Below are 20,702 nucleotides of genomic sequence, written 5' to 3'. Positions count from 1 at the left end.
CAGGAATAAATTACATTTTAAAATATATTTAAATAGAAAGCCTTTTTTTTAAAAAAATAAAACTATTTCACAATATTACTGCATTTGCTGTATTTTGGATCAAATAAATGACGGCTTGGTGAGCAGAAGAGAATTCTTTAAAAAAAAAAAAACAACAACAACATTAAAAATCTTTTGACTGGTAGTGTGTAATTACTTTTTATATAGGCCTATAAAATAAAAATAATTATTTGTTCATTAAGATACAGTATGTTTCCCTAAATATACAATTTAGAAATGTAGTGTTATCCTGCTGATGCTTGGCAGAGAAAAGAAATATCGAGAGGGCGATGCATGCCGGTAGGTGGCAATCCCACATCAATTTGTGCCAAAAAAAAGGAAAAAAAAAACATTTCGGAGAAAATCCACATATTATAATAAAGCCAAGTTTAAAGAAAGATATCACGCTGCTCTTTTTGGCTTTTAGACGTAATGAGTAACTACTGCGCGCTCACACCGTGATGCGCATCATTCAGCAACAGATGCGTTTCAAACGCGCAGTGTCAGGTTTAATACATCATCCGTCAGTCTCTGCAAATATTCCTTTCTCCTAAACCACATTTTCACAGACGGCGCCTCTGTCCGTGTGCTTACACTTTCCATTTACATTTTCTGACGAAACATAGAGCTGACCGGCGCAACAGCGATTTATAAGCAATACGAAAGGAGCAGAAAACTGCAGCGCCAAACAAACGTCGCTTCAAATGAACCCAGACAAGCTGAGCTGAGGTTCACGAAGGGTACACATTAAGTTTAGTACGCTGACATTAAACGGCAGAATTAGCAAGAAGGTCCCTTAGCTACACGAATTAAATCGTTATCGCTGGATGTTGTGACTGAAGTATTCAGTCGAGCCGACGGCTCAACTTTGAGGAGGCTCTGCAGTGGACATCGCTCACGAGAAATGATGAAGGCGAGAGGAAGGAGTGCACACTCAAGGAGGCTCTGAGGTGATGCTGTAACACATTCAACAGCATTCAGCGGAGTCAGCACGTTGTGTTACATCTGTGGACTGCGGTGGTGGATGTGGGCAAGATCTGAGGAGCATGGGGCCAGTACGCGTTGAAGAACGGCGGCGTATGGCAGTGGTTTTAAAGGGCACATCTCCATCAGAGAAACCCACCAAGTACTAACTCTACTGGATTTTACCCAAAGGGAGGCTGTTGAAAACCCATGTGCTTTAGACATTTCCTTCCCGGATGTGGATACTAGGCTTATTTTATGTGTCCAGCACAACATATCAACGGTGGTAGATTTATCCCCCATTTCTTTACAGATTTTGTACAAGATTTGTTCTCTTCCAGCCCCCCTCCCCCTTTTTGCACCTGCTTTGCTTTGTCAAAGCTCACCGAGCGCTTTAGAGCGCGCTGCTCTTACTTGCATCTCCGTACATCGTGCATGGATTCTACATGAACTGGGGGTTTTGTGAGGGCTGCAGTGATGCTCCCATTTACTGATATCGCCTCACAGCTCGCATTTCCTGACAGAAATGGGTAAGGAACCGTAGCCTAATCGAACCGGTCTGTGCAGATCTGTTTTAAAGCGAACCTGTTTTCTTATTAAGTTGACGTTGAATGGATGCGTTTCATCTTTTGAATTTGTTCCCATCCATCTATCTATTTATCTGTCTGTCTATCTATCTATCTATCTATCTATCTGTCTGTCTGTCTGTCTATCTATCTATCTATCTATCTATCTATCTATCTGTCTGTCTGTCTATCTATCTATCTATCTATGCATCTGTGCTGCAGGGGTTTATGATTTGCATTATTTCAATGGCTGTGATGTGGTAGATTTAGGGATATTTATTCAGCTGTCTTATGCTTTTCTGTTGCTCTACTTACCATTACTTTTGCTAGAATATGGCGTTGGGTCATTCATATTCTGTTCACATGTGCATTGCTATGCTCTAAAGAGACAAGGGGAAAGAGGCAGTGTATCCATGATGGTCGACACAACTGTTCCTCATTGCTTCTAATAGACCCCAGTGACTTTTTGAGGCTTCCTGAATACCGCATAAGTAAATGTTATTAGTTAACACACTGCATCATAACCCATTTTATAATTAATTTGTGATTTTTAAAAAAAAAAAAAAAAAAAAAAAAAAAAACAGCAGGAAGTTCCAGGAAGGCTGGCAGCTCACACTGGTGTTAATCTGCATTTAACATTCAACCCTCACAAGGCTTCAGAACTTCACTAAGGTGCTGTAATGGACACTATATGCAAGCCTGATTCATTGGAAGAGCTTCTGTGCCTTGTATTGGTTTTTGAGAGAGCTTACGTAATTTATGATGGATGATTCATGGATTCGTGGGTTGTTGCTTCACCAGTGGTGTTGAGGATTGAGGAGCTGTCTTTTTTGGGAAGGTGCTGAAAAGCATTACTGTTTATGGTAGGAGAAAACATTATGAGAAGATTATAAAATGAGCAGCGATGATTATTGCATTGTGTTCAGTAGGTAGACAAAAGTATTGGCTAATTTCGTTTTATAAAAAGTTGAATTCACCAATTCACGTTTTTATGGATGTCCTTAACGCATACTTTCCTTCAAGCATTTTTAAGCTCCTAAAATGAAAGAGTTGCAATAATAAAAGAGCAGCAACAATATTTGACAAGCTAATGCTTGCAGATATAATAAAGATTCTCTCTGTGTTAGATAAATATACTAAATGGGCTTTAACTTTCCCTTTCACTGCAAATAATCCATGACAGATGTTCTGAGCATTTCCAGTCCACTGTGGACCATAATCATCTTAGCCAGCTTAAATGAAAGCATCAAATAGCTCAATTACAGTATTTTAGAGAAAATGAATTCTCTAAAATTAAATGTGTGATTAAAATCACATAACCACTTGGGGTCACAATTTAAAAAAAAAAAAAAAAATCATTATATTAATTTGCAACAAAACATTCTTCCTTATTATATGATTGTGACTGGTAATTAATTCTTGGGCTGGACATTCCTAATCCCCATCTCTTTTTTTGATTGATAATATGTCAGAAGCAGTTCAAAGAAACAAGACTCAATGTGTAATGCAGGCACTGGTGTACTGTCATGAAGATGAGTGTTAATGTATTGAATGTATCTGCTGAGCCAAAAAAACGCCAGATACCATTCAGTTCCCCTAAGGCAAGGAGAAGCCTGTAAACGAGAGCATTTAGCCAATATTGCACACATTAACCTCCGTAATCTCTGCCATTTAGAGAAAAATGAAGCAGTTGAAATGCTTCTGCCCACCCTGATGCTTCATAAAGACAATCTCTAATGTGGGTCAAGCTGTGCAAATAAAAAAAAAACTTTAATGACATAGACTGAAGGCATTGTATAGACTAGCTTCTTATAAAGATGCACAAGATGTACTAGTAGAAACGATAAGGATTGCATTGTGGCAAATTTGTAAATGTCTTTTTTTTTCTCTCAGTGCTGGAGTGTTAATGCAGTGAGGCCGAATGAATGACCGCACCGCTGGTGTACTGTTCTCGGGTCAGAGGAAGTGCTGTTAGACAAGATATAATCCAGCCAGCAGTGAGCCCTACTTCTGCCAAACACACAGCCACACTGGCTTTCTCTTTAAAAATGGCGTTTTATTAATCGTGAGGCGTCCCTATTAATGTCCCGGCAGAATTTAAAGTAACAATAGTACAATGATGGAATTTTAAGTGGGATAAATGTCTGACTTCCTCTTTAGATAAATGCTTGACCTTTGGACCGTTACTGTAGAATCGATAGCACTTGTTAGATAAATTCATGCTTATGTCAGCCATTGTGAAATGGCAACAACAACGTTCAATTCTTTTGTGGTTATTAATGAAATCTATCTGTTTAAAGACAATATAATCTACATTATACATCCTAAATACCATACTAGAAAAGATAAACTATAAAAATGAATTTTGTAAGTTGTAAATAAAATGTTTCTACTTTAAAATTTCACGTTTAATTCAAAGTTTGCTGTTTCTTTGTGATTATTTGTGAAATTTAATAGCACATTTTTCAGTGTAGTCAGTCAGTTTAATGCAAATTAAGTCCTTCTAAAAGTTTCATGCATGAGTACTGCCAATGAATTAAAGAAATACTGGACACAAGGCTACAAGGCACAAGCTTGTAAAGCTTTGTTTATCCTGTAACTTTTAACAATCCTCATATCTGATCTAGTACCCAGGATAACTGAGCTATGAAGAAACCCTCTGGTTTTTATGTGTTTTATTCAGGCTTTATGTTTATGTTTAATAAGGTCTCCAGTGGCAGATTCTTGCTGATGATAATTCTGGAATCACCGAAGGCTGTTGCTGGGTCATGTGGCCTCTGTGAATGCCTGTTCACATTACTCTTCTGTGAATTTGTACTGGAGCGAAGATACCGTGGTTTATTACCTGCAGTATGTTGGTTGTCACAGTAGATCTCCCTTAACAATTTAGACCGCGCTGAGGTGAATGTGCTCCTGGAATGGCCTAACCTGGTTTCCTTGCTCATTGCCTACTTGCCTGCCGAGTAATATTGGGGTCACGGGTTCAAAACCCGCTTGGAGCCATAGCAAAATTCATCAAGCATATATGTAATGAGCTACCCTGCGTAGTGACACAAGCTAACAATTAGATCCATCCAAAATGGCTTCTTTTATAGACCTGTGAAGCTGTGAGAACTGATATATAAGCGTGCCCTATTGATGTTTTTTGCTCGAGCGCATTTTAGATCCTCCATCGTCTCTTTTATAACGTGAATCAATTGTTGATGTAGATATCAGTCTGTGATTCATAATTAGTCCGCCTGATCGCCTAATGTGAATTATGTAAGAAAAAGATGTAGGTCTTGGGGAACAGGATGCAGCCCAAATGGCTAGAGATGAATGATGGAGCGAACATGCCGCACTGGTTTTAGTTCTGCAGCAGATGTCTAATGCCATACGCGGACGCGAAAACCCTTTCTGAGAGACATTTGGTGCACTGGAGAGGAGCCAGGGTGTTGCACAGATGCATAGGAATGGAGGGGTTAGAGTTTGTGCATTTTAAATCTATGGAGATAGGTCCTTTGAGCAGCTTATTAAGCAAACCTCTCATTTCAGTGAAAATGAAAATTGACTCCCATGCCCTCAGGCCTCGGTAACTGTAATAAATGTCTGTGCGTTTGAAATGCTCCAGCTTTGCAGGTTCAGTCAGAGCCGGCGCGGAGATTGTGCTGTCACACAATAGCGACAGCCTCTGTGTTGATTGTTAATTCAGAAATCCTATGTCAACACTATATCCTACAGATGAGCCAAATGGCATAAATTGTACTGTTCAGTGAGATTAGTCAGTGGAGACAGAGAGGGAGGTGTTCTCAGCTCAGCTCAGCTTATAAATATCACTTTGCCTTGATTGCACTGTATGTTTGTCATCACCGCCGTGGAAGGCACAGTACAAATCTGGGTTGCTCATTATATTGGAACCCCTTTTCAAAACAGCCACCCTCCCCTCCCCTAGAGGATGTCTTCTCCCACTCTCAGCATATTTCGGATATGGGAGAGGAACTTGAAGGCAGTTGGCTTTTTCAAGCCTTTCAGATCAGTTGGCCTGGATTCACAAACAGAAGTGTGTCAAAGAGATCCGTGTCTTTGAGGCTGATAAATCACAGACTTCCTAGAATACATACTGTTGTGACAGGGTCCGGGGTCGAAGCTTGTTCCACAATAAAAAACATGTGCCAACCAGCAGACTCTCCTTAAATGATGGCAGAGGTGGATATAGATCGAAACAGCTTGGCATCTCGGCAGGCATATACTGACATGTACTGCTATCCATAAGACAGTGTCTGGACAGAGTGGTTGAGCGTTAGTGAAGATGTGAATACATTCACTCTTTATGTTTTTGGTTTAGGTGAGCACATTGCCATTTATTCAATAAAGCATCCAGCTTGGTCTCATGACAAAAACGTACCTGGGGGCACTTTTTCGTGAGATGCAAAATACGTAGCAATAAGTACATATCAATGTAGTTTTCAGAAGTTTTCATATACAATTACGATTACAGCTCCATATGTTTCGCTTTCCGGTGTTCTGACAAATCATGCTATCAATGCTGTATTTTTAATACAGTAAGGGTAGGACTTGGATGTGGAAATCTTGGATACAAATTCCTTTAAAAACATGACTCACGATGAAAGAGCTGAAAGATGAGAGCTCAAAAAACAAGCTAAAATGGCATGCTTGCAATTGCGTTGTTACGTCACTTATGCTTTTGTTAATTTACTATTGTGTAGGTTTAGGTGTACTGCAGAAGGTACGTTGTTTTAAAACGTCAAATAAAATACATTTTCTGTCAATTATATTGTGTTTTATTAACGTGTACACCTACTCCAACCCTAAACCAGTACAATTATTGTACTGTACATCTGTATACCCTCTAGCCTTTACCTTGAAACATACCATATGTACATTCATCTGTTCCGGGGAAAAAAAACAAACACTCTTTTAGTTGGATGCTACTCAGTAGACATTTCTGTTGGAAACTGCAGTGATATGTAGTTATTTTTACATATTTCGCGTCTTGTGAAAAACTGGCCCCAGGTACGTTTTTGCCATGAGACCAGGTAGCAAGCATCTATTAACTGTTTGTCTGTCTATGATCTTTTTCTCAGAATTGTGAGCTATAAGCTTGAAGTTCTAACTTTTTTTCTCAGAATTGCATGATATAAACTCACAGTTGTGAGTTTTGAAGTCAGTAATGCAAGATTTCAACTGAAAAAATTGCAATGTTTATATGTTAGGTTACATTTTATTTTGATGCTCCCCTTAGTTTACTGACTATAATCGACTATAAGGAACTTTGCAACTACATGTCAACTAACTCAGAGTGTTAGTAGGCTTATGTTAAGGTTAGGGTAGGTAGAATGTTGATATACTTGTAAAGTTACTTATAGTCAGTTTGTCTTTTGGGGAACCATCAAAATAAAGTGTTAGCACATATTTAGCAGACATGCTACTAATACTCCTATGACTGCTAGTTGACATAGTTGCAGAGTTACTAATCAACAGGTGACTAAAGGGTGCCATCAAAATAATTAAACTGATATTACAGTAAAAATAGTTTGAAGCTAATGTGTCATATTACACATTCATCTGATCTAATATCTGATCTTATGGCTGTTTGAGAAAAAAAAAAATATTATTATTATAACTATACTTATAAGTGGTCATTGACTGCTTTAAGTAAAGTAGCATACGAATGATGCCAAGATATGAGACTTATAATACATTGTAACTATGAGAAATATAATCCATTGTAAGTTAAGTGAATGCAACATGTTCATTGTGTGTTATAAATCATCACTCTTAAGCTATAACTACAAGTAAGTAAATATTATAATACATTAAAATTGTTCTTATGAATATTCATAAGATGATATAACATATTATAAGGTTTTTTTATAATGCATTATACATTCATTAAGAATACCCTTATAATGTATTATAAATGTGGGGTTCATAGAAAGTGTTACCAAAAAAGTTTTGTGATGGTAATTCTTAATAAAATTCTGAACATTTATTTCCCCACTCCTGCATCAAGTTTAATTTAAGCATTTATTCAATATTCAGTTTCAGCTGACCCTGAAATAGTGGGCAGCAACTTCTGATTCAAATTTCAAGTCTTTGAAAACTTGTTTCAAATGTTTTTTGACAAAATTTGTCAAAAATTGCAGTCATATTAATTTCTTTGAATTTTAATTGCTTCCTTACATTCAAATTTGTAATTCTATAACCAGTTTACCACCTCTTTTAAATTCACTGAAATTAAATAGGCTTTCAGTTCAGTTCTTAAGGGAGACTGATTGTTCACATCACTGAAAATTAGTTTTTTTGTTCACACCAGATTCTTATTAATTTAAGTAAATTAAATGTGTTTCGGCATATGTGTGCAAAAGAGTACAGTATAATTTTCTGCAATTTGCACAATAACTAAATAGCTTGCTAACCAAAACTAATGAGTTGATTCTCAGTGCAGTCGCCAGTGTAATCTTCACAACTTGTGAATATTATTTCAGTGTATGAGTCATCACATGCAGAATTATATATTAAAAGTTACCAGGCATAAATTTATATTCCATAAATATCTAGGGCATGAAATGTTTTCTGTTTACTTCTAACACAGTGCTGCAAAAATACATTTACTCTATACATATAACTGTGTGTATTTTTGGAGAGTATTAAAATCTGTATCTAAAAATCTTAGTGTGATACACAGTAGTCTTCAGCTAAACAAAATGGACAGTCAGTGGCAATAAAAATGATAAATGGTAATATACACAGCAGTTGATGTGTGGTCATAGGCTTCAAATGTTGCTCATCTAGCCAGATTTTAGAAGCAGATCTGTTTAGTAATTCTTAAAAAATATTCCTGAAAAGGTTAGAAATTCTTTCATCATAATTGATTTCATCCTAAGCCACTTCAGTTGGTTTCTGTCGGAGGTTCTACCACACTCTCCAAATATTCCAGTTGTTTTATGAAATTGGAAAGCAGAACGAATTGAGGTAATGTACCGGCCTCCTCAGAGATCCACTCAGGGGCTTGAAACACACTGGATTTATGTATGCCGGCATGCTTGCAGCTGAGTGCTTCAATTGGCCAGGCTTCATGCAGATTCAATACTAATGACGGAGGAGACTATACGGCCACAGTCAGATTATAGCTTGGAGGCCCTCAGCTGCTCCTATCGTCATCTCAAGCAGGGAAAGTAATGGTTACCACTGTTTGCCTCCCCAGTTCTCTTCTGCATTGTCTGTGTTGTGCAGTCATTAAGGTTAATGACTAGGTGGAAATATTTGTTTTGAACAGTGAAAAACATAGCTCACAGGAACATGTAGGTGTGCTGAATGAGATTTGGGGCAGTGTGCTGCTTTCACACCATGTTTCTTCACCAGAAGTAAGATGTTGGGCTGCTGTAGCACATTCACTTAGGTGGAGAGAGTGCTGCCGCTCGAGCGCACGTGCAGCAGAAGCTCACATTGTAATTCATGTTTTTTGTACGTGACAGCGCCGTGTCGGTGTGATAGATACCTCGGCACAGGCGGCGCTTCAGCCACATCTCATTCCCGCAAATGGATGCCGAGTGTCCAGCTGGATAATCCCTCTGCTGACAGGAGTGCAAACAAATGAGGGCGTTCCATACGTCGCTAAATTAATCAAGCAGATTGTCATCACCAGCCACCCATCTCATTTGACCACTTAAACACAGGCCTCGGTTCATCCGCCGCAAGTCAATATAAGAAGCGTCAGCCACTATATGTCCTACTTTTTTCAGAGAGCAACAATGGTAGGTGTGAAAATGACAACGGCTGGTGTCTCGCTAACGGGGCCTTCATCGATATTGAGCAGGGTGGTTGATAAGTAAAACAGTCTCCCTTGTATTAATGGACCATGGGGGACCACTTAACTGAGTGAAACTGGCCGCTTCCACACACTAAGGCATATCAGTGCATTAGAGGAGCAAAGGCTCTTTGAGTGGATTGGCTGTGTAATGCAATCTGTATGCACGGGATGAGCACCATGCTAGCTGTGGCTCCTTCATTTGTGCCCAACCAGGAGGGTCAGGCCGTTGTTGTCTTTTTCCTCACTCTTCTTGGCTGCTCTATTTTTGCCTTCCACAATCATCGGGTTTCATTTAAGCAGATGCACAAAGAGAAAACGCCAAGTTCTCATGGCAACACTGAATCTGCCACATCTGTAGTATGTGTGCAGTGACACACCACCATTGAATGATTCCTTTTTGAATGCCTGATGTACATTCAGACAACCTAGCTATGTTTCCAATGTCAGAAATGATTTTTAGAGTTCAGTGTAGAAACTTCTAGTAAAGCAGTTTCTGTTTTAGACAAAGATTTTGTGTTTTAATTATACTACACGTGGTAACTTAGCTAATGAATAATGAATGTAGCTCTGCACTGTATGTGCTCTGCCTTTTAATGCACCACTATCACTCTTTGCCTCAGTCTCCTGACTCTCTCTATTCTGCTCTATCTTCCTCTGTCTCGAGTTCAGTTTAAGAGGCAGACAGAATGGATATATCATCACATCAGCTTGCCAGAAAAAAAGTGGATTTAGGAGATATTGAAAGGAAAGTGAAGCAAAGCAAAGCTAATGGCTCTTTCTGATTGTGGGCAGAATAACATAGACTCATTAGTAAACCTCACTTTAGCAACTTTTATGCTGCACCACCAAAACATTGCTCTTGTATTTGAAATAAACTGGAGTCAGTATGATTTTTTAAAAGGTGTCTTTTGTGTTTACCAAGGATTCATGTCATCAGAAATATTGTAAAATACAGTAATATTGTAAAAAATTATTAGAATAATTTTTTTTCTATTTCACTACATTTTAAAATTTAATTTATTTTGGTAAAGGCAAGAATTTTTACCAGCCATTGCTCCAGTCCTCAGTGCCACATGATCCTTCAGAAACTATTCTAATATGCTGATTTGCTGCTCAAGAAACGTCTCAGTTACGTATGGTAACCCTTGTTCCCTGATGGAGGGAACGGAGATGTTGTGTCGAGTGTACGACACTATGGGATGCTCTTGGGAGCCCAAACACCTCTGACAACATTGAGAAAAGGCCAGTGAAACTGGGTGTGCAGAATTTGCATAGCTGGCCACGCCCCAGGTATCCGGGTATAAACAGGCCAGCGTGGCATCTGCTCACTTGTTCCGTTCTGAGGAGTCAAGGGCATCTCAACCCACTCAGAGGCAAGTTTAGGTTAAATTCGTTTAGGACTCCGGAAGACACTGGCTCCATACCAAAGCTGCTGAGGCAGAGGCATCCCTGGTCGAGTGGATCATGTCCACAAACCAGTGGGAGATCCTATTTTGGAGACAGCGTTCCCCTTCTGCTGTCCACCAAAACAAACAAGAGCGGTTCAGAACGTCTGACCTCTGGGTATGTTCAGTACCATATGTAGGGTACGGGCTGGGCAAAACAAGACAGGTTGGGGTCCCCTTCTCAGAAAGGGGTAGCTTGCAAGGTCACCACCTGCTCTATAAGAGTGGCAGGTAGCTCGTAGCACGTATTCAGGCCGAGTTCTCAGAACACCATGAGAGTTCACCGGCCCGAATTCCAGGCACGAAACGTTGACGGAGAGGGCTTGAAGATTTCCTGCTCTTTAACAGAGGTGAGCGCAGTCAGGGAAGCCATCTCCATGAAGAGGACACAGAAACCAACTGACTGAAGGGGATCAACGGATCTTACTGTAGGCCTGAAGGACCACAGATAGATCAAGAGGGGATGTGGTGCAGCCTGGGAGGGTTCAACCTCCGGGCACCTCTAAGGAATGTGGTAACAAATCATGCTACCCACCGATCTGCCTTCCACCAAGTCATGGTTAGCTGCCACATGGATCTTGGGTGTAGAAGCAGAAAGGTGCCTATCCAGGCCTCTTTGGAGGAGGGATAGCACAGATTTGATGCCGCATCTCCGTGGGTTCTTCTCTTAGGAAGAACACCAGCGCCATTTCCAGTATGTACAGCCACCCAGTGGAGGGGGCTCTGGCCTGCATAAGGGTGCTTACCAGTTTCTGGAGTCCTCTTGTTCCAGAGATCTGGATGGGAGTACCAGATTGTGCCTATCCCCTGAGAAAGGAGGTTCTTTCTCAGAGGAATGTGCCACAGAGGGATTGATGATAGGAGCACAAGCTCTGAGAATAAGGTTCTGTTGGTCCGAAACAGGGCTACCAGAAGAATCTGTTCTATATCCTCCCCGACATTGCACGGTGTCTGTGCAGTAAGGCTCACTGGGGGATAAGCATGCTTGCGTGAGCCGCTCGGTCAGCTGTGTGCCAATGCATCTGTACCGAGGGGGGCCTAGATCAGGCCGTACCACCACTGGCAATGAGTAGATTCTGGTGAGGTGAACAGATCTACCTGTGCCTGGCCGAACCGACTCCAGACCAGCCAGACTGTCTGAGGGTGAAGCCTTCACTCACTTCAGAGCGAAACTTGTCACCCGGAATGTGAGTGGCACACAGAAGCTTGAGTCTGTGCTGGCTCCAGAGCAGGAGATGGCAGGACAGTTGTGACTTGCGAAAGGAGCATACAACGCCCTGGTGGTTGATGTATGCCACAGTCACTGCGTTTTCTGTCTGAACCAACACATGCTTGCCCTGAACTAACGCCGAAACCTCGTCAGGGCCAGAAGCATTGTCAACAACTCCAGGCAATTGATATGCCAAAGCAGCCAAAGGCCTAACCTAACCCCTGAGGCTGCATGCCCATTGCACACGGCACCCAAACCTGACTTGGAAGCAACTGTTGTGACAACAGTGCATCTGGACACTTGTTCCAAGGCACCCATGCCCGTAGAAACAAAAATGTGTCCCCAAGGGCTGAAGGTTTACAACACAAAAGTGTGAAGTACACGCAATTAACTTGTGAATCAAAAACCTCAGATCTGAGATTGGTGTGAGTCCACCCCCCTTCCTGGGTACAATGAAGTAGGGGCTGACAAACCCCTTCTACATCTTGGCTGAGGGGATAGGCTCTATCGCACCCTTTCCCAGGAGGTTTGCGATTTCCGCTTGAAGGACCACAGCATTCTCACTCTGAGCCGATTTTTTAAGAGAATGCCATAGAACTTGGCGGATGCCTCTCAACCTGAGTCGTGTAGCCTTGTCGGGTGGTCCTGAGAAACCAACGGGAGGGATTGGGGCCCCCAATTATCTCGGGACTCTGCTAGCAGTCTCAGAGGAACTACACCCTACATACCTGGAGTGGGGATGTCGTGGCTGAATAGAGCAAGAGGCGCCATGCCTGGAGATGAAAAGCAACGGTTGCCTTTGCCAACATGTAGAGACACCAGGTGAGTGCCCAACACATCCTGGTCTGCAGTCTCAGCATCTGGCAGTCTCATGGAGGGCCATAGTGCTGTAAGATAACCAAGAGGAGGAATGCTGTTACTGACCATGTAGTGGCTGTCTGCCACTACCTCTGCCACTACCTCACATCCCCAGGTCGAGAGTGGATCTGGGTAGGTCAGTTAGCCCGCCTCCTTTGGGTTGCTCATCTGAGGAATACTTAGAAACCTATCGAGGGTTCTAGGTAACTTACTGATGAGCTGACGTTGCCACCTTCCTGCAAAAAAAGGGCGGGTCTGGCCACAGGCCCGGCTATTGCGGGGCCTAAGCAGTTCTGCAGGGGGCCATCCGAGGCAACGAGCAGTCGGGGGTTGTCGGGGGTACAGGGCTGGAGCCCGACCCACGCCTGAGGCAAGATATATGATGGCCTCTGCCTGCCTTTTTTTTTTTTTTACCATGAAGAACTGACGCACAAATTCTACCACAGTGTCGCCAAATGGACCGACGTGGGAATTGGGGGTTCGAGAAGCAGACTTCTTAACTACCTGCATTTTTGCCAGGTTAAGCCACAGGTGGCGCTCCTGGACCAACAAAGTGGACATCGGCCATCCCAGAGCCTGCGCTGCAACTTTCATAGCTCAGAGAGCATAATCGGTCGCTGAACGCAGTTACTGTAGCTCTAGCTTGGGACCACCCTTGTACATCTCATAACACCTTGGCCTGGTACACCCACAGGATGGCCATGGTGTGCAGGGCGGACACAGCTTGTCCAGAAGCCATGTAAGCCTTTGCTCGGAGAGAACTTAAAGGCCCTGGACGGGAGCCTTGGGGGGATCCTGTCAAGCGGCGGCATTTTGCGGGGAGTGCACCACAATCACCCTCTCCACTTGGGGAACCTCCGTAAGCCCCCTCGCTGGACCCCCATCGAGGGTGGTGAAGGAGGAGGAGTTGGTATATATCGCGTTCTGGCCAAAAACAGAGCCTTCTGTGATTTCATCAACTTCTCTTGCTCTTCCAGGAAACAGGCACTGGAAACAAGCCTGACGGTCGTTACCCAGATGTCTATTATTCAGCCCTGAAGGTTCGGGACTCATTTAGGACTCAGGCGTCTCCGCCCATTTAAGCACGGCCGCCATTTTAGCGTCCGCCTCCAACTGAGAATCAGCCCCCCGCAGAGGCCTGCTCAGCCGAAGCCTCAGCTTCAAATAGCTCATGCCCTCTTAGCGCTGCTGCCGCTGCCCATTCTGCCCGTTTAGGAGCTCCAAATAAAAAATCAGCCATGCTGAGACAGACTATCAAACTCATCCAGGAACTCATCAGTCGAGGTATGCCGCAGCTTCACGTAAAAGCATGCAACTCATGAGCAAAGCGTGCACATGGTAATTTTTTTGCAAACAAAACATGAACCATCAACGAGCACTGCTTCAGCGTGAGCATAGCCCAACACTGAACACAACGATCGTGTCGATCGTTTGGGGAGGTAAGCAGCAACCAGAAGGACACGGAAGGAAAGGCATGTTTATCAACACACAATCCCAACCGCGCCAGCTCTTTTAGAGAAATTACTCTTTTAGGAGGAAGATTTGCTCTTCAAGATCGCCGCTGAAGCACGCAGGGTAACTCTAACAACACTTATCTGTGTTTGAGAAGGGAGAGACCACTGCTTGTGCCATAGATCCAACGACGAAGAGGTGAATGATGCTGCTTTTCAAAGAGAGACGCTGCATTCTACTCCGAAGAATAGAACAAGTGAGCAAATGCCACCCTGGCCTGTTTATACCTGGATGCCTTGGGTGTGGCCAGCTATGCAAATTCTGCACACCCAATTTCATTGGCCTTTTCTCAATGTTGTAAGAGGTGTTTGGGCTTCCAAGAGCGACCCCTAGTGTCGTACAATCAACACAATGTTGGAGTGAACGATAGATAGGGAACATTTCTTATTATCAATGTCGAAAACAGAAAGTTCATAAGAATAGCATTTATTTAGAAATATTTAGAAATATATAGAAATATTTTCCAACAATATGAAAGTCTTTATTGTCATTTTTGTTCAATATAATGTACCCTTTCTTAATAAAATATCAATTTCTGTCAAAAACATAGAAAACAAACAGCTGAACACAAATAAAGATATTTTGCCAGCAGTGTCCAAAACAACACTGGACCCTATTAACATTCATTGTATGGATCAAGTGAGACATTCTTTATAATGTCTTATTCGTTGTTCCCAGAGATGGGAATAACAGCGTTATAAATAAATGGCGTTACTTACTGTTAATTACTGTTACAACACCGTTACCGTTACTGACAATAAAATGCGACATTACTACAATTGAGCTCACTGAAGCTGTTTTCCTCCAGGTAGGCTCTCTCTCAGCCATAGGACCTGCAAAGGTTTTTTAATGACACAATAACAACAGATGCAATAATCTTAGGATACTTATCAGAATGATTTCCTCCACCGGATCAAGCTGGCGTTCTTCTTTTGAGATGAATGTTCACATTTGTTTTATAGAGATGATGTCATATGGATTACTTTATCAGAGAATATTTGTTTTCGACATGACTTGCTTTTTTAGTTTAAAGTAGACATTTTAAGCTTTCTATGTACGATCAAAAATATTTTTAGTTCTTTTCGTGGTCACCGGTCATTGGGTTAGAAGTCTTCGACCCCAGAAGGTTTAACAGTGTTGCCGCGGGAAGTTTTCACACCAATAACGTGATATTTAGCCCCTGGAAGGTGTCTCTCACATTGTCCCACAGCAACATTAAAATAGTGTAGATTAGTGTACAATGTTTTATTCTTTTAACATATTTAATATTGGGGGCATCCAGGTTATTTGACATATTTGAACATTTTTTAAAGAAATAGCACAATAATTACTTTCCTTGATAATTTGTCACTTTTATAATGATGTAACTCAGTTACTAACTCAGTTACTATTTGTGAGAAGTAACTAACTATAAGTAATATATACTTTTTTAAAAGTAATATAATAATATTTTTTAAAGCAATACAGTAATATAATAATAACACTGGTTGTTCCACAAAAAGAAGTCATAGACATCATACAGGTCGTACATGAGAGTGAGTAAATTATAACATTTTGGGGAAACTGTCCCTTTAAGCTGGTATTCCAACACTCTCATGACCAATTTTCCGAACTCTGGACGCCCAGTGCACTGTCCACAAGGCTATCATGCCGACCAATTCGTACTACTTTACAGAATGGCTAATTTGTATAAATTCATATGAATTCACTTGTATGATTTTGTACGATTTCTATGGTTTGGGGTTGGGATTAGGGGTGGTCCTTTGTACAGAATCCTTAGAATTTGCCACCTTGTAAAATACGTACGATTTTTCTCACAAATCATACAAATTCGCCTGAATTAACCACCTCGTAAAATATGTACGAAATGCTATGAGATCGGGTTGGATATTCACTGAAAATCTTTCTCTCTACCACTCAAATCCCACACTCATTTAAATATTCAAAAGTTTCTGCCTCAATAACATTACAATTCATTTGTTTAAATGTTACTGAAGTAATGTTTCCCTTAGGAAGTGCCCAAGACAGAAATAGTAAACATGCTGAAGCTTAGCTCTAATGACAGTTCTGTGACTCTCAAGGTCTGTCAAAGTGTTTATGTGTCCACAGAGACAGTATAGATAGAGGATGGAAATGGGCCACACATAGAAATCTAGAAGCTGCAGCACAGGAATGAAAGTTCTGACCTTTAGTTAAAAAAGCCACATTTTTAAGTTATTTTTTTCAATAGAGTTTGTTTACTCTAGCATGCACATGAACAGCCAGTTAACTGTGTGATTTGAGTTGAAGAACTAAAACTTATGGTACCATTGTTGTGAGATTTCATTCCAGTTTTTGTAGCTTTCGGTCTTTCCCATTCGGTAGCTGTACTTGTATGCTCACTGCCCGCACTGAAAATAGCAGCCCAGGGGCATCACCAAAATGGTCGCAGAGTGACTTGCCTTAAAGGGACACTGAATATGAGAGGTACCTTGCACAAATGGAGGAGAAGGACCCCAGGTGTTTACATAACATATTGTGCCATGCAGCATTGTAAATTCCCATTCCGTTTGATGTGAGATGAAAACAGTCATGCTGTATACTCGTGACAGTATCTCTTTCTCATTGCCAGAGCAATGCTTTATGGACTGGCTGTGCGATAGATTTAACAGGAAACAATGACAGGCACTTCAAAGTGGAATTGAACTTGGTTGATCTAAGCCATTATTAAAACACCCGTTTCGAAGATACAGACCATAAAAACTGTAAACAACGGTATCAATTTGCTTTTGCAATTGTTTAGGAGTGAATGTAGAGGCTCTAATGCAAAGCCATGAATTATTCCTAAGCAAGCTGTCTGTGTGAGAGAAAGGGAGACAGAAAGAGGTAGACAGACAGACAGAGAGAGTGAGTGTAAGCTCTGACTCACAACTGCTGTGCAACAGCCTGGACACGATGTGGGGTCCAGTCGTTGAATTAAAATCACAGCAACTTGAAAGAGGAAAGCCTGCATTCACTGCAGCAAAACATGGCACGCTTCTCTGAAAAACCATGATACATAGTGTGTTTCGCTCCACCCGCCCCCTTGTTCTTAAATCATACTAACGTCAAACAGGGGCCTCAGCAGAGCAGAGCTGGTCAGACATTTTAGCCCTGGTTTAAGATGTCTTTTTTTAGACTTTAAGCTTGCCTTTGTACTATGAGACTTGTGAGGAGAATAATTGTAAATAGACTTATTTTTATACATCTACTACCTGAAGACAGATTTTAGCATATGATACTACATATTTTTAGCATCTTTACATCTTTAGAACATTTTTGCCCTGGAGTTAAGAATGGACATTACATTTACAAGTCAGTACAGGCAGCTCAGAATATGTGACTCTTAAGTTAGGCCTATGAAAATTCAGCTAGTTAAAGTTTTAAGTTAATATCAAGCCAGAAGGCTTTTAAACATGCACTTAGTTAAGTCTTTAAATGTTATTGTACATATGCATACATAGCTAGATATCTCCACTGAGAAGGGTATTAGCACTACAGATACTAGATTTTTACAATTATAGACAATTATACCACAAAATTATCCTAGACAATTATATAGTTGCCATCGGCCTAAAAAGCTGGGGTAAGCTTCAGGATCCCTGCGACCGTACATAGGACAAGCAATTTGGAGAATGGTTGGATGGGATTAAACTGGTATTAGCCCTGGGTTGACATCAGGTGGTACTATGAGGTAATTATTCTATGCAGTTGCTTACGTAATAATGTAAGCAGTTTGGTTTTAACCCACTGATGCATCGTGGTCACTACAGTGGACAGCTATTTGGAGGCCATTTAAGAAGTAGCATCATGTCCCAAACACCAACTGGTGAACCCCCAAAGTGCTGTCTGCAATTCCATTTAATTGTTATCTTTGTATCTTTTTTTGTTTTGAGATATTACATAATATATCCAAAATGGCGGCAGAAAAAGGGGATGTACCATGTTCCTCAGGAATAAGTGTTTTCAATGCTTACAGTCTGTATTTACTAATTAGGTCTTATAAAACTGTAAGCATGAAACATGTACACTGAATGAGTGCAGATATATGTGTTCATAATTGCGTTCAAGTGTGTGGTGGGAAGGTGTGTGTGCTTGTGTGTGTTTGTATTTGTGCTCACTTGTGTATGAATAGCCCGCCACCCCCAATACAAAAATGTATTGGCATGATTTTTCACTTGTTTAAAAGTAAAACAAAACATGTGAAAAAAAATATTACTGTGTGATATAATAATTCATGCACTTTGAATTTATTTATTTTTTTGTTTTGTTTTGTTTTTTTATTTTAACTTTATGCTAAGTATACTACAAATAAATTTACATATTATGTTCTTAACAAAAAAAAATACCTTTTAATTGCACTTTTATTATACTAAACTGGTATATTTAAAGTCTGCTAAATTGAAACTAATTTTGTACTAAATGCACTTTAATTGTGTGGAAGTAGTGCTGAAGTCCAACTAAAGATATCTTTAAGTATATTTGATTGTGCTAAAGTGGAACTAATGCAAGAATAAGTACACTTTAAATAATATTGGTCACAACTGTGCATTGTGCACAAGCAGTACTCCAAATAAAGATTTTAGTCTCTTGCTCGAGACTAAAAAAACGTGTTGAAAGCGTACCGAACCACGAAAGAGACAGCTGTTTCTCAAGCGTTTTCCATGAGCTACGCAGCTTTGCGTAGGGCCCTCTGAACTCCAGGACTGGCACTCTTTAAGGCACTGACATCACCAAGATTGAGCAGATTGGGTCGAGTAAGATTGTTGAAGTGGGCAGCTTCAGTACTTTAGACTGCATTGTTGCACTCCTCCATCTCACGATATTAAAAAATAAATTAAAAAAACTTTGTGTGCTGTAGTTTAAACAGGACTGGCAGGGAATGCGCATTGATACGCCTTTATTAAATATGTAATTTTGATAGGTAAACTGTTTTTGTGGTGTTCAGAGATTCTACGCAGCACATTCTTAACATAAGAGAAAGACAGTCATTCGTGCAATCAATCGCTATTTTTCTGCACTAAACAAGTGAATTTTGCCAAGATATTTTTAAAGATGATAGACAAGATGTTATATAATAATAATTTAATGAAAACCTAATTTTGACAAAAAAATTTACATTCCTGAAAACATCCCTGCGTGATATCCAACGGGTTTTCCCAGATTGCATCACACACACACATATATATATATATATATATATATATATATATATATATACAAAGTTTCCTTATTTTCAGTATTTCAGTCAGGACCACACTGATTAAGATTAGGAGACTGAGCAAGATTAAGCAATGGTTAGCTGATAGATGATTTCCGTGGACAAGATGCTAAGTGATCATGTGCCTGAATAAGGAGGAGCTGGGCATGGAGGAGGGGTCACTGTCACTTGTCTGTGCGACACACCAAGGCAAGCCTGAGAACGGATGAACTTATAGATCTTATTTAATTGTAGTGGGAGGAGTTACAATGTCAGCTGATGCTGGCTGTCACCCTTTGGTCTGCCTGAACTGTGCTTGAGCTCTATTCGTCACTCAAACCACATGTAGTGATAGCCTTAGTATTGGATATTTCCCTCACTATTACAAACAGGCATCATTGTTTGTTACCACGGCAACCATTTGCGCTTCATCGCTGAACATGTTTGTAGTGTGTAAGAAGCACCTGCACACATAATATGTGGCAAAATCAGAGGATGAGCTTTCCACATACCATTTAAGGCGATAATACAGAATTCAAGGCTATTCTGTTTATGTACTGCAGATTATAGATTTTGCATTGAAATAGGAAGTGTCAAAACACATGGCAAGTTTGTGTGAATGCATACAATGTGTACTAAGTAAGCACGAAAGTCCACTGGTCCAATTGGTATTACCGTATACTATCGGCGTAGCTGGAACAAAAACATCAATTATTGCATTTTCTAATGTCATTTTTCATTATTAAAAAGTACATTGGCAGCATAACAACTGGAGTGAAAAATTAGAATGTCACTCTTTTATGCATTTTTATTTATATATTTGTTTGCTTTAATGCACTTGAGCTGGCTGAACTCCACGGTTTGTGTAAAATCTGATGATCATGTTCTCCAGCAATATTTGAGATTATCCAAAGAGCTTCATATCTACTGGCATAATTGACATTTAAATAATTACATATGAATAGTGCCGTATCTTTAATATTTGTATGCATTTTTTTCAGTGGATAAACTTTCCAGGTTAAAAAAAAAAATACAGTATGAGATTCTCATTGTACACCATATTTTGTGTACATGGGCA

At 40.5% G+C, this 20,702-nt stretch overlaps 1 protein-coding gene across 1 annotated transcript in view; it reads left to right on the top strand.

The window, feature by feature from the left end:
* The first annotated feature begins 552 nt into the window (after window positions 1–552).
* Window positions 553–20,702, top strand: part of lrrc4cb (leucine rich repeat containing 4C, genome duplicate b) — a 34,281-nt gene continuing 14,131 nt past the window's right edge. Inside the window, exon 1 of the mRNA XM_051115203.1 lies at window positions 553–1,532. The gene's annotated coding sequence lies outside the window, so the exon portion shown is untranslated. The remainder of the gene's footprint in view (window positions 1,533–20,702) is intronic.

The sequence above is a fragment of the Labeo rohita genome, chromosome 7 (assembly GCF_022985175.1).
Source record: "Labeo rohita strain BAU-BD-2019 chromosome 7, IGBB_LRoh.1.0, whole genome shotgun sequence".
Lineage (NCBI taxonomy): Eukaryota > Metazoa > Chordata > Actinopteri > Cypriniformes > Cyprinidae > Labeo > Labeo rohita.
The sequence above is the reverse complement of the archived record's forward strand: the minus strand, read 5'-3'. Positions and strand labels throughout refer to the sequence as shown.